We start from the raw sequence: 13,508 nt of genomic DNA, 5'->3' as shown, positions 1-13,508 counted from the left end.
TGACCATTTATCTGAGGATAAAAGGTTGTACTAAGGTGAACTTGGGTAACAAGACCCTTTTGGAATGCTTTCCAGAAATAAGACGTGAACTGTGTACCTCTATCTGAGATAATAGATAGCGGAACACCGGGCAATCTGACCAACTCCCTGATGTAGAGTTTGGTATAATCCTCGGCTGAATAAGAGGTATGAACTGGAAGGAAATAAGCTTATTTGGTCATTCTGTCTACAATGAATAAGACTGAATCATGCTCATGACGAGTTCGAGCCAAACCCGCCATGAAGTCCATGTTTACAAATTCCCACTTCCAAATAGGAATACTGAACTCCTGCATAGACCTAATAGGCTTCTAATGCTCTATCTTAACCTGCTGACATGTAGAGCACTTAGCCACAAACTCTGCAATGTCTCTCTTCATCCCACTCCACCAATAGATTTCCCACAAGACATGGTACATCTTTGTAGCCCCTGGATAAATACAGTAGCGCACACCATGCATTTCTGCAAGAATTTGCTACCTTAAGTCATCTACACCTGGAACACAGAGACCACCCTAACAACGAAGAACACTATCTCCCCTTTGGGAGAAAACCTCTATTTTCTGATCCTAGACTAACTCTTTCAACTTGAAAAGGCTGAGATATCTATATTTCTTTTCTTTTACCTCAGAAACTAGAGATAATTCTAAACTACTCTAAACCCAAATATCACCCTCATCTGTATCGACTAAGAGAATGCCTAGTCTGGAAAGTTGATGTACTTCCTGAGCTAACTTCTTCTTACCGTCATCCACATGAGCAACACTACCCATAGACAGTCTACTGAGAGCGTCAGCCACTATATTGTCCTTGCCCGGATGATAAAGGACACTCATGTCATAATTTTTCAAAAGCTCTAACCACCTTCTCTGACAAAATTGAGATCTTTCTGTGAAAAGACATACTGAAAACTCTTATTATTTATGAAGACGTCTACATGAACTCCGTAGAGATAATGCCTCCAAATCTTCAAGGTAAATACTACGGCTGCTAACTCAAGATCATGAGAAGGATAATTTCTCTAATGGGGTTTAACCTGTCTAGAGGCGTAGGCTATGACCTTACCATGCTGTATGGGGACACAACCTAGACCCACTCTGGATGTATCACAATACACTACAAACCCATCTAAACCATCTGGGAGAGATAAGACTGGAGTTGAGATGAGTCGAGTCTTCAACTCATGAAAACTCTTCTTATAAGGATCTGACCACTAAAACTTGACTTTCTTCTGAGTCAATCTAGACATAGGGGATGCAATAGAAGAAAATCCCTCAACAAACCATCTATAATAGCCAACCAAACCCAAGAAACTCCTAATATCTGATGGAGAGACAGGGCGAAGCCAGTTTTTTACTTCTTTGGTCTTTTGAGGATCTACTCAAATGCCATCACTGGAAACGATGTGACCAAGGAATGCTACTGACCTTAGCCAAAATTCGCACTTACTGAATTGGGAGAATAGCTGATGATCTTTGAGAGTCTGAAGTACTGTTCTGAGAAGGTCTGTATGATCACACTCACTGCGGGAATAGACCAGAATATCATCTATGAAGACTACGACGAACATGTCCAAGTATTGCTTGAACACACGATTCATTTTGAACACACGATTCATTAAGTCCATAAAAGTAGTTAGGGCATTGGTACTACCAAATGATATAACTAGGAAGTCAAAGTGACCATACCGAGTATGGAAAGCTATTTTTAGAATGTCACATTCTATGACTCTGAGCTGATGTTAGCTGGATCTGAGGTCTGTCTTAGAGAAATAACTGGCACCCTGAAGTTGATCAAACAAGTCATCAATTCTGGGAAGAAGATACTTGTTTTTTTTCTTGAAGCCTCTTTACTACCTGATAATACCACGTACACTTGCGTGTGCGCTTGAGCGCCGTCAAAAATGATATAGCAAAATTGCTACAAAAAATATTTAAATGTATCTCATATAAGATGTCAAGTTAATTTAAAACAACAAGAGTTAATTTGTGTCTATTTTTCCCTTTTTATTTAATATTATCAATTTTTTAATACTTAGATGATTTATAATAATTAATTAGGTATGATATAATAAAATTATGATTGAAGCAGCTGAAGTAAGCATGTCATAAATGTCTATTTTTTTTTATTAAACATGATTAATTTTCTAATACGTAAGATCCAACCAAATATCACGATGTGGTGAATTAGACATGTATTAAATAACTCATAATAACTAATTAGAAGTGATATAACAAAATTGCTATAAAAAATATTTATGAAAAAAATTTAAGTGGGTCTCATATAAGATGTCAAGTAATTTAAAACATCAAGAGTTAATTTATTATTTTACTTCTATTTTAATTTTTATTAAATATTATTAATTTTTTAATACCAAGATGACTTATAATAATTAATTAGGGGGTGATATAGATATAGTAAAATTATGATTGAAATAATTGAAGAAGATATGTTATAATTGTCTATTTTACCTTTTTTAATTAAATATTATTAATTTTTAAATATAAAAATAACCTATAGTAATTAATTAGGGGTAATATAGTAAAATTACGATTGAAGCAGCTCCAGCAGGCATGTCGAAACTTATTACCCTTTATTTTATATATATATATATATATATATATATATATATATATATATTAGTGTATTTATATGTTTTGCATGTGTGTATCTTGTTAACTAATAGAACAATATATAAGATGAATAAAATTATTAAAGTATAATGCTTAACGTTAAAATAAATGTTATTTCTATTTAAATAATATAAATAAATAATTGTAAATTTTTAGAACATATTAAAATTCTAAAATACTTACATTATTTCAATTAATAAAAGTCTATACCTATGCTTGTCTTTTACTTAAAACTTCTCAATTTGCAATTGCCTATCAAACGTACATGATAATTTATTATTTTAAACTTTAAAAACGCACTAAAAGAATTCAATTAGAAACTATCTATCAAGTATGAATCATGGTTTGTTATCATAAACATCAAGAATATACTTGAATATTAGAATACTTACCTCAAATCACAAGCAAATTCGTCTCTTCAATCATAGATACTATCAAAATTATACAAAAGAACTTCTCGATTGACAATATTCTATCAAAAATACATCACAATTTATTATTATTTTTTTAAAAATTTAAAGTTGGGATTTTAGCGCATTTTATAAAAAAGAAAAGCAAAAATTCAGATATAGATAACTTTTGGCCCATAATTACAAGGCTTGGTTAAAGTTTGCATAGTTACAAAACTTAGATATACCTTAAATCCCTCCACTTCTCTCCCTCTTTCTTGCCTCTCTCCTTTTTCTGTCTCCCATCTTTCTTCCTTTCCTCCATTCCCATTCCTCTATCTCGCCCCTTCTTTCTTATTCTTTTATTTTTTATAATTTCAAGAATCGTATATTTTTATATACACTATGCAAAATGTATATGTACATACTCAATATATATTCTGCAAATGTATATATACAGATATATATTTATTTAATATACACTACGATAATATACAAACATTCAGATATACAATTGAAAAAAAAAATTAGATGTATATATACAATTAACAACTTATACGTATATGACTTATATAATTGACATAGACAATTGACATATATAACTTATACATATACGACTTATGAAATTGACTTATACATATATGACTTATAAAACTATATTATATAGACAATTAATATACAACTTATACATATATGCATATATAATTGACACATAATATACAATTGATAACAATTTAGTTGAATTAACAAAATCTGCTATGAAAAAATACAACGAATATGTAGGGAAAAATACAAAATATCAGAAAATTTGAAAGAAAAAAAAGAAAAAAAAATATTCTCTGATATATGTTAGAATAAACTTTGAGATCTATATAATTAGGACGAATACATATTGCCGCTAAAACGTCCAATAATTAGGACGAATACATACTGCCGCTAAAACGTCCAATAAAAGAATGACCTATTGCTGCTACACACTCCAATCAACTAAGAGATAAAATAAAAAATTAATTATGAGAGAGAAAGTTTTACTCGCCTTTGATATATACATTAACCATACCATGTAATTATTAAAAATTATTAACTATGAAATATAATTTTTAATTATTAAATTATTTATAGATAGAGTATAGATCAGCCCAATAGGTGACCCTAGTCCAAAACAAAACAAATATAAAAATAAACCCCAAATCAGAAAAGGGTTTCAAAGATCAAATTAGGAAACTAAACATCAAATTAGGAAACTAAACAGTCGCCGCCTTCATTGGAATCCATGGCTTCTCCGTCGACTACTCAGCTCCCATGCTCCCATGATCCGACGACTTCTCAGCTCCCTTGCTCCTGACGCTGTCTTCAGCTTGTCACGTGAATTATTGAAGCTAAGTTCCTCTTTTCCCTTTTATTTAATCCTTTATTTATGGGTTGAGCTTCAAATAAACTTATACCACCATCTTACTAAAAATTAGATTCAAGGGAAAATTGTAGTGTTCAGGTGTTTAGTGTTGTTGATTAAAACTATATATGTCAAGGGATTGTAACTTTAGATCTGATTTCCTATTGTTTGAGTGCATCGACCTTCGACATCCAAAACTCTCATTGGATGTAGGTGTTGGATTCATAGGAACTTATTTCCAACAGTAGATTAAATCATTTCTATTGTTAATCCCTACTATCTACTTACACCTCTATTTTGGTTTCTATCTAGGTTGCATGTGAATTCAAAGGGTATCATCTCAGCTGTATTGAGCTAATATGAATGAAATTAATTATTGTTATCAGGTTTTTGTTCCTGTTACTTCTACTGTTAATCCCTTCCCGTTCCTTAATCTGCATGTTTTTTGTTGTTAGATTATTTTTGCCCTTGTTGTTTGATTAATCCTTGATTATTGGCCGCTAGCTCCATACGAAGTGATTTGCTTTCACCCTTTTCTCTCATTGGTTTATTTCTAATAACTTGGACTAAAACAACACTGAAAATCATATTGCTACTCCTTACCTTTATTAATTGATGTGTGACCACTTGTTTCTGGTGTACCTATTGTTAATATTATAGTTAATCAGTGAATCAGTTCTCTATTATTCTTCTAATCTGTGGAACCCCTTCTTTTATCTAACATTATTATGCTTCCATGCTGACCAGTGTCTACCTCTACCCAGTTCTTTGTTGTGCCAGAAGAATTTTGCAAAGATTCTACACTCTTGGGGGGGACAAGTGTTGAAAGAACATATATGGGAACACTTTGTAAAACATTTTTCAACAACACTTCCTTACCACCATATGAAAGCAATCTCCCCTTCCATGCTTGTAGTTTGCCTTTAGTTTTGTCTGTTACCTCTGCAAAGTCCTCTTTTTTCTTCTTAGAACGTGTGATGGGACACCCAAGAATTTTTAAAGGAAACTCACCTCTCTCCATTCCTATAACCTGCTCAACCTACTGAATAGTTTCAGTCTGAGAGTTCTTATGCCTGTAGAAAAAAAATCTTTTCCTTATTAATCTTTTTCTCAGATTCCTTTTCATACTTCTGCAAAACCCGCATTATTCTCTGCATAGAAACAACATTAGAGGAGGAGAAAATAATTGTATCATCAGCATATGCTAAGTGGCTAATGTTAAAACTCCACTTAGGCATTCCATAACCCACATAAGCATCATCTTCAAACAGCTGATTCAAAGCCTTAGTCATGACCTCAACAGTGAAAATGAAAGGGGCAGGAGACAGAGGATCCCCTTGCTTAACCCCCTGGTTGAGTGAAAAAAAACTTATTTCTTGCCCATTAAGAAGGATAAAATAGTAATTATTAGACATAAGCCTCCAAATTGCATCTATTACTTTGCTAAAAAAGCCCATCTTATTGAGCACCTTCATCAAGAAAAATCATGAGACCCTATCATCTGCTTTTGCTATGTCTAATTTTAAAACAACATTTCAAGGTTTACCTCTTTTTCCTATTTTAGAATAATTTTCAATGGTATTTTTTGATGCTACACTGAAGTTGATATTCTGAGGTTAGGAATCATCAACATTCAGTGGAGCATCAAATAATACCATTGATTTATCCTTAGTATCAGGTGGATTGCAAGATATATCTTGATGCAAAATAGTTGGTATTAAACTCTCATTAGGTTGCTTGTCTGTAGCAATATAAAAATCCTGAACCTGTATCTGCTCCTGGTTACCATAGCCTGCATATTCATGCATATTTCTACATCCATCTTCAGCTATACCTGCTGGTTTTTGTACAGTTCAAGGCAATTTTTCTTCCCCAGTTTGTATAATTTCCTTTTCCCCTACAGTCAAGCTTATCTTTGATTGTTTATTATGGTCCAGTATATCAATTACTTTCTTTTCATGTGCAAGTTTTTCAAGTGAAGTTGGTTCATTATTCGCCTGAAGCTGATGTTTCAAAGAATTAGTTACCCATTCTTTTGTGGACTATTTCCTACTCTCTTCACCTTGTTGATCATTTGATACCTCTTTAGAAGGTGAATTGTGATTTCCATGTGGTACCTCTTGTTTCTCTCTATTCTCCTCTGTAAGCGCCTCAAAATGAATTTTGGTTGCATAATTTTGCTACATCATCATTTATTACTGTAAACTTCAACAACATATAGAATGTTTTAAAAACTTACTGCAAATCACAAGCAAACAAATTGGAATTTTAAAAACTTTCCTCAAATTATAATCAAATTTGTTTATTCAATTATAAACAAATTTGAGAGGGGTATTAAGCTGTTAAGTCATACTATGAAGATTTGGGAGAGAGTGATCAAGTGAAGGTTGAGGAAGGTTGTGTCTATTTTGGAGAATCTACTTAGATTTATGCCTGGTCGCTCGACAATAGAGGCAATCCACTTGGTGAGGAGATTAGTGGAGCAGTATAGAGAAAGGAAGAAGGATTTACACATGGTATTCATCGACCTAGAAAAGGCGTATGATAAAGTCCCGAGGGAGGTTCTTTGGAGGTGAGAGGGGTCCCGGTGGTGTACATCATAGCTATTAAGGATATGTACGATGGAGGAAAGACTCGGGTGAGAATGAGGGAAGGAGACTCAGAGTAGTTTTCGATTGAGACTGGGTTGCATCAGGGATCGACTCTTAGTTCGTTCCTTTTTGTATTGGTGATGGACGTGTTGACGCGGAGCATTCAAGGTGAGGAGACTTGGTGTATGTTATTTGCAGATGATGTGGTGCTGATTGATGAGATGCGCGGGGGTGGAGGGGGGGTGTGAATGACAAATTGGAGGTTTGGAGGTAAACCTTTTAAGTCTAAGGGGTTTAGGTCGAGTAGGTCTAAAACTGAGTATTTGGAATGTAAGTTTGGTGACTTGAGACAGGAGGACGAAGGGGTGGTGAGGTTGGACTCCCAGGATGTCTGTAAGATGGACAGTTTTAAGTATCTTGGGTCTACGATTCAAGGGAATGGTGAGAATGATGAAGATGTCTCTAAATGTATTGAAGCAGGTTGGATGAAGTGGAGGCTAGCCTCAGGAGTGTTATGTGATAAGAAGGTGCCCCTTAAGCTTAAAGGCAAATTCTATAGAGTGGCAGTCCATCCGGCCATGTTGTATGGTGTGGAGTATTGGCCGGTCAAGCACTCGCACATCTAAAAATTGAAGGTGGAGGAAATGAGAATGTTGTGTTGGATGTGTGGGCTTACTAGAGGTGATAGAGTAAGAAATGCGACTATTCGGGTGAAGGTGGGAGTGGCTTCAGTGGAAGATAAGTTGTGGGAAGAAAGACTGCGATAGTTTGGGCATGTGATGAGAAGGAGTGCGGATGCCCCAGTCTGGAGGTGTGAGAGGCTTTCTTTGGATGGATTTAAGAGGGGTAGAGGTAGGCCGAAGAAATACTAGAGGTAGGTGATTAGACATGACATGGAGTAGCTTCAGCTGATTGAGGACATGACCCTAGATAGTAAGGTGTAGAGGTCGCGGATAAGGGCAGAAGGCTAATGCGGGTGTGTGGGTTGTAGATTGCAGTATGGAGAGTCTTGCGTAGCTGGGTTAGTAAGCCTAGGTCCATGTTCATAGGGTCCTTATTATGGGAGTGTAGGTTATTACTAGGTGGGTGTACTAGTTCTTATGTCTTAGTACCTATTTTCTTATTTCGTATCGCCCTTATGTCTCATATTTCATATTTCTCTTATGTCTATTTTATTTTCTTATTCCTGATTTTCTATTATGTTTTCCCATCCCTTTGTTTACTGTTCTCTACTTTGAGCCGGGGGTCTATCGGAAACAGCCTCTCTACTTCCTCGGAGGTAGCGGTATGGACTGCGTACATCTTATCCTCCCCAGATCCCACTCTTGTGGGAATACATTGGGTATGTTGTTGTAGATACTATCAAGGTTTCAACTAGTAAGAAAATTATATACCTAAATCCGTTTTTCACCAAAAACTTCTCAATTAACAATTATCTATTAAAAAATACCTGATAATTATTATTGTACACTTTAAAAAAAAACTATAATTCCAAAAAAGAAAGCTCATGTAATTAAAAAAACTAAGATACTTGCCCAAATCCCAACAAATTAGTTTTAAAACCACTCTATGATGATTATTATACAACACAAAATAATAATAAATACCTAAACCAAAACCCTAACAAACCTTATCATAATCAATAAGCAGATATTTTTGTGTGTAGCAATTGTTGAAACCATACGTCCTTTAAGTAGTAGATTATAAGAATTTTTTAACTGAAAGGCCTCCGCCCAATTATATAGATTTCAAAGAAATTTGTATTTGTATCATACGAAACCTAAGTACAAATCATTTTCTAAAAGTCTTCAAACTTCTATATATACAAGTTTAGATATACGCACCTCACACGTGTACCTCAATTTAGTGAGTTCAATTTTGTAAAATCATTCAAAATATAAAAAGCATGACAGTCTTTCAAAATATCTATTGCATTTTCTATTTGTTAGTATCTTGACATCAGGACAACTTTTCGTTATTATCAAAAGTAGAAATTAGCCAACCGAAAAACATGTATATTAGTTTAAACACAAGAAAGTTTACAAAGAAGAGTATATTCTCTTTACTCCTTCCTTGAGCCATTCTCCTTCACCTCTTCTCTCTTTCTTTAATCTTCTGAATCTCTTCTTCCTACTTCTCCAATTTTATATCAACACTTTCTTTAATCTTCAGAATCTTTTCCTCCAATTTCTCCAATTTCATATCACACAATTATTATTTTATTTGGATTGTTTAGGTTTGTTAGATTCTTCAGAAGCTTCCTCAACTAATCTGTTCAACCAGATTAATTTCTCAATAATTTTCAATATGTTGGGAAGATTTCTCGAAAGATATTTATGTCAACTAACATTTATGTTTAGGATTTTATAATAGTAGGTAGATAGATTAAACTCAATTTATAATGAATAAATATATTTGATCCACTTTCAAACTTAATTAGTAATCCCAAAATTAAAATATTCGACTATAATCCTAAATTTATATGTTCGTCTTTCAAATAAAAGTTATGCATATCAAGATTCAACACTTATTATAATCTTATATTTAGAACTCAACTAATAAGTTTAATTGAAGATTCAACTAATACTAATGAAATAGTTAAATAACATAATCAAATCAAAGTCATAGCTAAAGAAAGGAAGGAAAAAAAAAAAGAGAAACATTTGATGTTTTTGACCATTTCATTCGGTGACGTTTTACTTATTTCTTTCCGTTTTTGATAAAAAAAATTCTACAAAAGAGAAATTATCAAAAAAGGAGAATTTATTGTCTTGTTAATTATTTAATCATAATTTATATATAATCGTTAAAATTATTAACTAAATGGAATAAAGAAAGATGGAGAAGATGATAATAATGAATACACACAAAAAAAAGACAACCTGAATTAATAATAAAATAAGAAAAAGTAGAAGTAGAGCTATATTTTAAGTAAATTTTGATCCAAAATATTAGTTAAATAGAATTGTATGTTTTTTTATATAAGGTAAAATTCTAATTGATTTAGAAGTGTTAAATATTATGAATTCTTACTTAGATTAAGTAATCAAAGCAAAAAAAGTTATGACTAAAATTAATTGTAAATACAAATTTTATGAAAAATGGGAAAGGTTTTTGAATTTTTTTGGGGACAAAAAGAAAGAAACAAACCTTTGATGTTTTTGACCACTTCTTCGGTGATGTTATGCTTATTTCTTTTAATTTTTGACAAAAATTTTCTACTGAAAGAGAAACACAGAAAAAATTATCAAAAAAGGAGAATTCATCGTCTTGTTAATTATTTAATCATAATTTATATATAATATTTAAAATTAACAACTAAAAGGAATAAAGAAATATGGAGAAGATGATAATAATGAATACACACACAAAAAAAGATAACTTGAATTAATAACAAAATAAGAAGAAAAAGTAGAAGTAGAGCTATGTTTCTAGTAAATTTTGATCTAAAATATCAGTTAAAAACAATTGTATTTTTTTTATATATAAGATAAAATTCTAATTGATTTAGAAGTATTAAATATTATGAATTCTTACTTTGATTAAATAATCAAACCAAAAAGAGCTATAACTAAAATTAATGGCGAATACAAATTTTATGGAAGATGGGAAAGGTTTTTGAATATTTTTGGGGAAAAAAAGCATTGGGAGAAGGGTTAATTTTTTATTATTATATATTTTTTTTGGTTTCACTTTGAGGGGTGGGATTTTCTTTAATTACAATTTTTTTATTATATTATTTTTTAGTGGGGGTTCACATTGGGGGTGGGGTTTTCTTATTACTATTTTTTTTATTTCAGGTTGGGGATTTCACATTATTTTTTTTTAATTGTTTTTTTTAATGGAAAAATTACACGAAGTGACAAACTTAAGATCATAATTATAATAAATAACAATACTTTTTCAAAATTACATTTTATAGCAAAAGTAGTATTTTTTTCCCATTAACTCTGCACACGCGTGTTTCACTCTTTCTTTCCTATTTTCACTCTATTATTTTACCTCTCTCCTATTTAACCATATATTTTTTTCCCTTTCCAGTGTACCTCTTGAAAATCAATCAACCATAAATATATATTGTACGCTCTCTGTGATTATCAATGATCTTTTATACACAACCTAGCTACTGCTCTTTATAAGTGTATATAGTAAACATATATTGTTAGTTTCTTGCAAGCTACTCTAATTTTTTTCTCTTCTTTTTGCTGCTGTTGCTTCACAATTATGACAACGTCCAGGGTTACGATGAAGCTGTTGACTGACAGCAAAAGCAAAAAGATCATGTTTGCAAGACTGGCAAGAGTGTATTGATTTCCTGTTTCACATTCTTGCATTTGCCAATATGCAGTGTCATTAGGCTTCTCGACAACGTCCAGGGTTACGATGAAGCTGTTGACTGACAGCAAAAGCAAAAAGATCATGTTTGCAAGACTGGCAAGAGTGTATTGATTTCCTGTTTCACATTCTTGCATTTGCCAATATGCAGTGTCATTAGGCTTCTCTTTGTCAAAGGAATGGTTGGGTACTTGGGGAACTTATATAAGAACCTTCAGAATCTTGATAATATGTACATTCCACCAAATCGGAAAAAAGGACGTCCTCTTGAAACCAAAGCCAACAGCCTATGATACTTCAGCACCTCTATTACTGATCACCAGCTGCCCTGTTGATAGACAGTTTTTAATGTTCCCTAACCATAATGGTTACGTGACTGATGATCATCAAACGTATCGCCCTAAGGCCAATGGATACGGTGAATATGAACACGCAATTTGAAATTTCTCTGTATTTGAACTTTTTGAACTACACGTGGCATGTTTTTAGTTTAGTTTGAAGATGTAATTGTATTTGTATTTTTATTAGATTATAGGTCATGTACAGTATATGTATTTTTTATACAAATATGGTTATGTTGATATATTTTTTTTGAGGGTAACATATATTTTCTTAGTAATTTTTTAATATTCATGATATGTATTATGTATTTTTTGGTTTAGTTATATGTATATGTATATGCATATAGCTATTACCATTTAAGATATGCATTTGTATTTATTGTTTTGTATGAGTCACATTCGTATTTTACAAATACATATGAAGATATATATTATAGTTATGTTCGTTAATGTTTAATATGAATCTTATATGTATTTCGTAAATATATATCAGAGTTATATTTGTATTTTTTGTATGGTAATATACATATGAATCAAGAATGTATTCTGTAATATGCATATGTATTTTTTTGTAATGTAATATGTATAATGTAAAAGAAAATATATGAATACTATGTATTTCGTGTTTTTTTTTTTTTTTTAATGAAAAGTACGTATAATATAGATTTATTTTTGTTCTATAGGTGTCGCGCGATTATATATCCATAGCAAGAGTACTTTCAAGGATTGCACCATATATAGGATGTTATACAGTCAATAATATTGAAGAAAGTGTTAAGACAATGCTATTAAAGAGAAAGTACAAGAAGTTTTGTCATAAGAATATTTGTGGTGTTGATAGCGCCCAAGCGCACATGCAAGTGTACGTGGTCTATCAAGTAGTAAAGTAGCTTCAAGAAAGCCCAAGTATCAATCTCTTAAGGACTTGGCGGCAGGGCTTGCGTTCGCCGCCTATCTAATTCTAGCTCAACAATTGAGAAAAAGTAAATAAGGAGGTTTAAGAATTGTAAACTAAAAGTAAACTAAACTAATGCAGAAAATTAATGACTTAGGACAATCTATGGATAGAAACCCAGGGTTAAGGCTTACGACCAATAATACTATATTATTGAACTTCATTCGTTAAATTCCTTATCTTGGTTGTTGATTTGTAGGGTTAATTTCATGATTATGGTTTCCCAATCTCTAATCCTTTACCTTAGTTGAACCTTACAACTCATCGTTGAGCGGGGATGTAATAGTTCACTTAAGTTCTTTACAAATATCATCCTACATATGAATCAAGTAAGGCATCTAAGTACATTCCTGTCGTAGATACTAATTCAAGTTTCTTATTTTATAAAGAATCAAGAATTATACTTTGCTTATTCCCGTGTTCTATCACTTTATTCCCTCTCCTGAATTCACAAGGTTGACAATTTATGTATTCTAAGGGTAACTAATACTTAAAATAGTTAAGACAAGAATAAACAAACAACCAATAATAATAGGCAAATGAAAAAACTTAATTCAAAACAAAAGTAATCATGATCGTGGCCTTAACCCCGGATAGGAGTTTTAGCCTTTAATGGAATTATTCATTATCCAATCCCTTGGATTGATGATACAAACCATGAATAAACTAAATTAAAGAATGATAAAACCTAAATAATGTGTAAAGCAGCCTCCGCTTCTCTAAAGATGTCCCAAAGTACGTAAAAACATGATATGAAATGTATTTATGGTATAGGAGTAAGTCCAATTCGTGTTGGAGTGGACAACCTTCAGTTATTAAGCCTGGGAGTGGG

The 13,508-nt window shown here is 32.3% G+C and overlaps 1 long non-coding RNA gene across 4 annotated transcripts; it reads left to right on the top strand.

The window, feature by feature from the left end:
* Positions 1 to 4,034: 4,034 nt before the first annotated feature.
* On the top strand, positions 4,035 to 12,009 carry LOC124888491. Of its 4 annotated transcripts, XR_007046786.1 has the most exons (3): positions 4,217 to 4,840; positions 6,422 to 6,546; positions 11,284 to 12,009. It is a non-coding gene; the product is annotated as an uncharacterized LOC124888491 (long non-coding RNA). The 4 variants fall into 4 exon arrangements; XR_007046784.1 differs by lacking the exon at positions 6,422 to 6,546 and having other exon boundaries at positions 4,035 to 4,840; XR_007046785.1 differs by having other exon boundaries at positions 4,035 to 6,546.
* The last annotated feature ends 1,499 nt before the right edge of the window (positions 12,010 to 13,508 follow it).

This window comes from Capsicum annuum, chromosome 11, assembly GCF_002878395.1.
Source record: "Capsicum annuum cultivar UCD-10X-F1 chromosome 11, UCD10Xv1.1, whole genome shotgun sequence".
In the NCBI taxonomy this organism is placed as follows: domain Eukaryota; kingdom Viridiplantae; phylum Streptophyta; class Magnoliopsida; order Solanales; family Solanaceae; genus Capsicum; species Capsicum annuum.
This window is presented reverse-complemented; position numbering and strand designations above follow the sequence as displayed.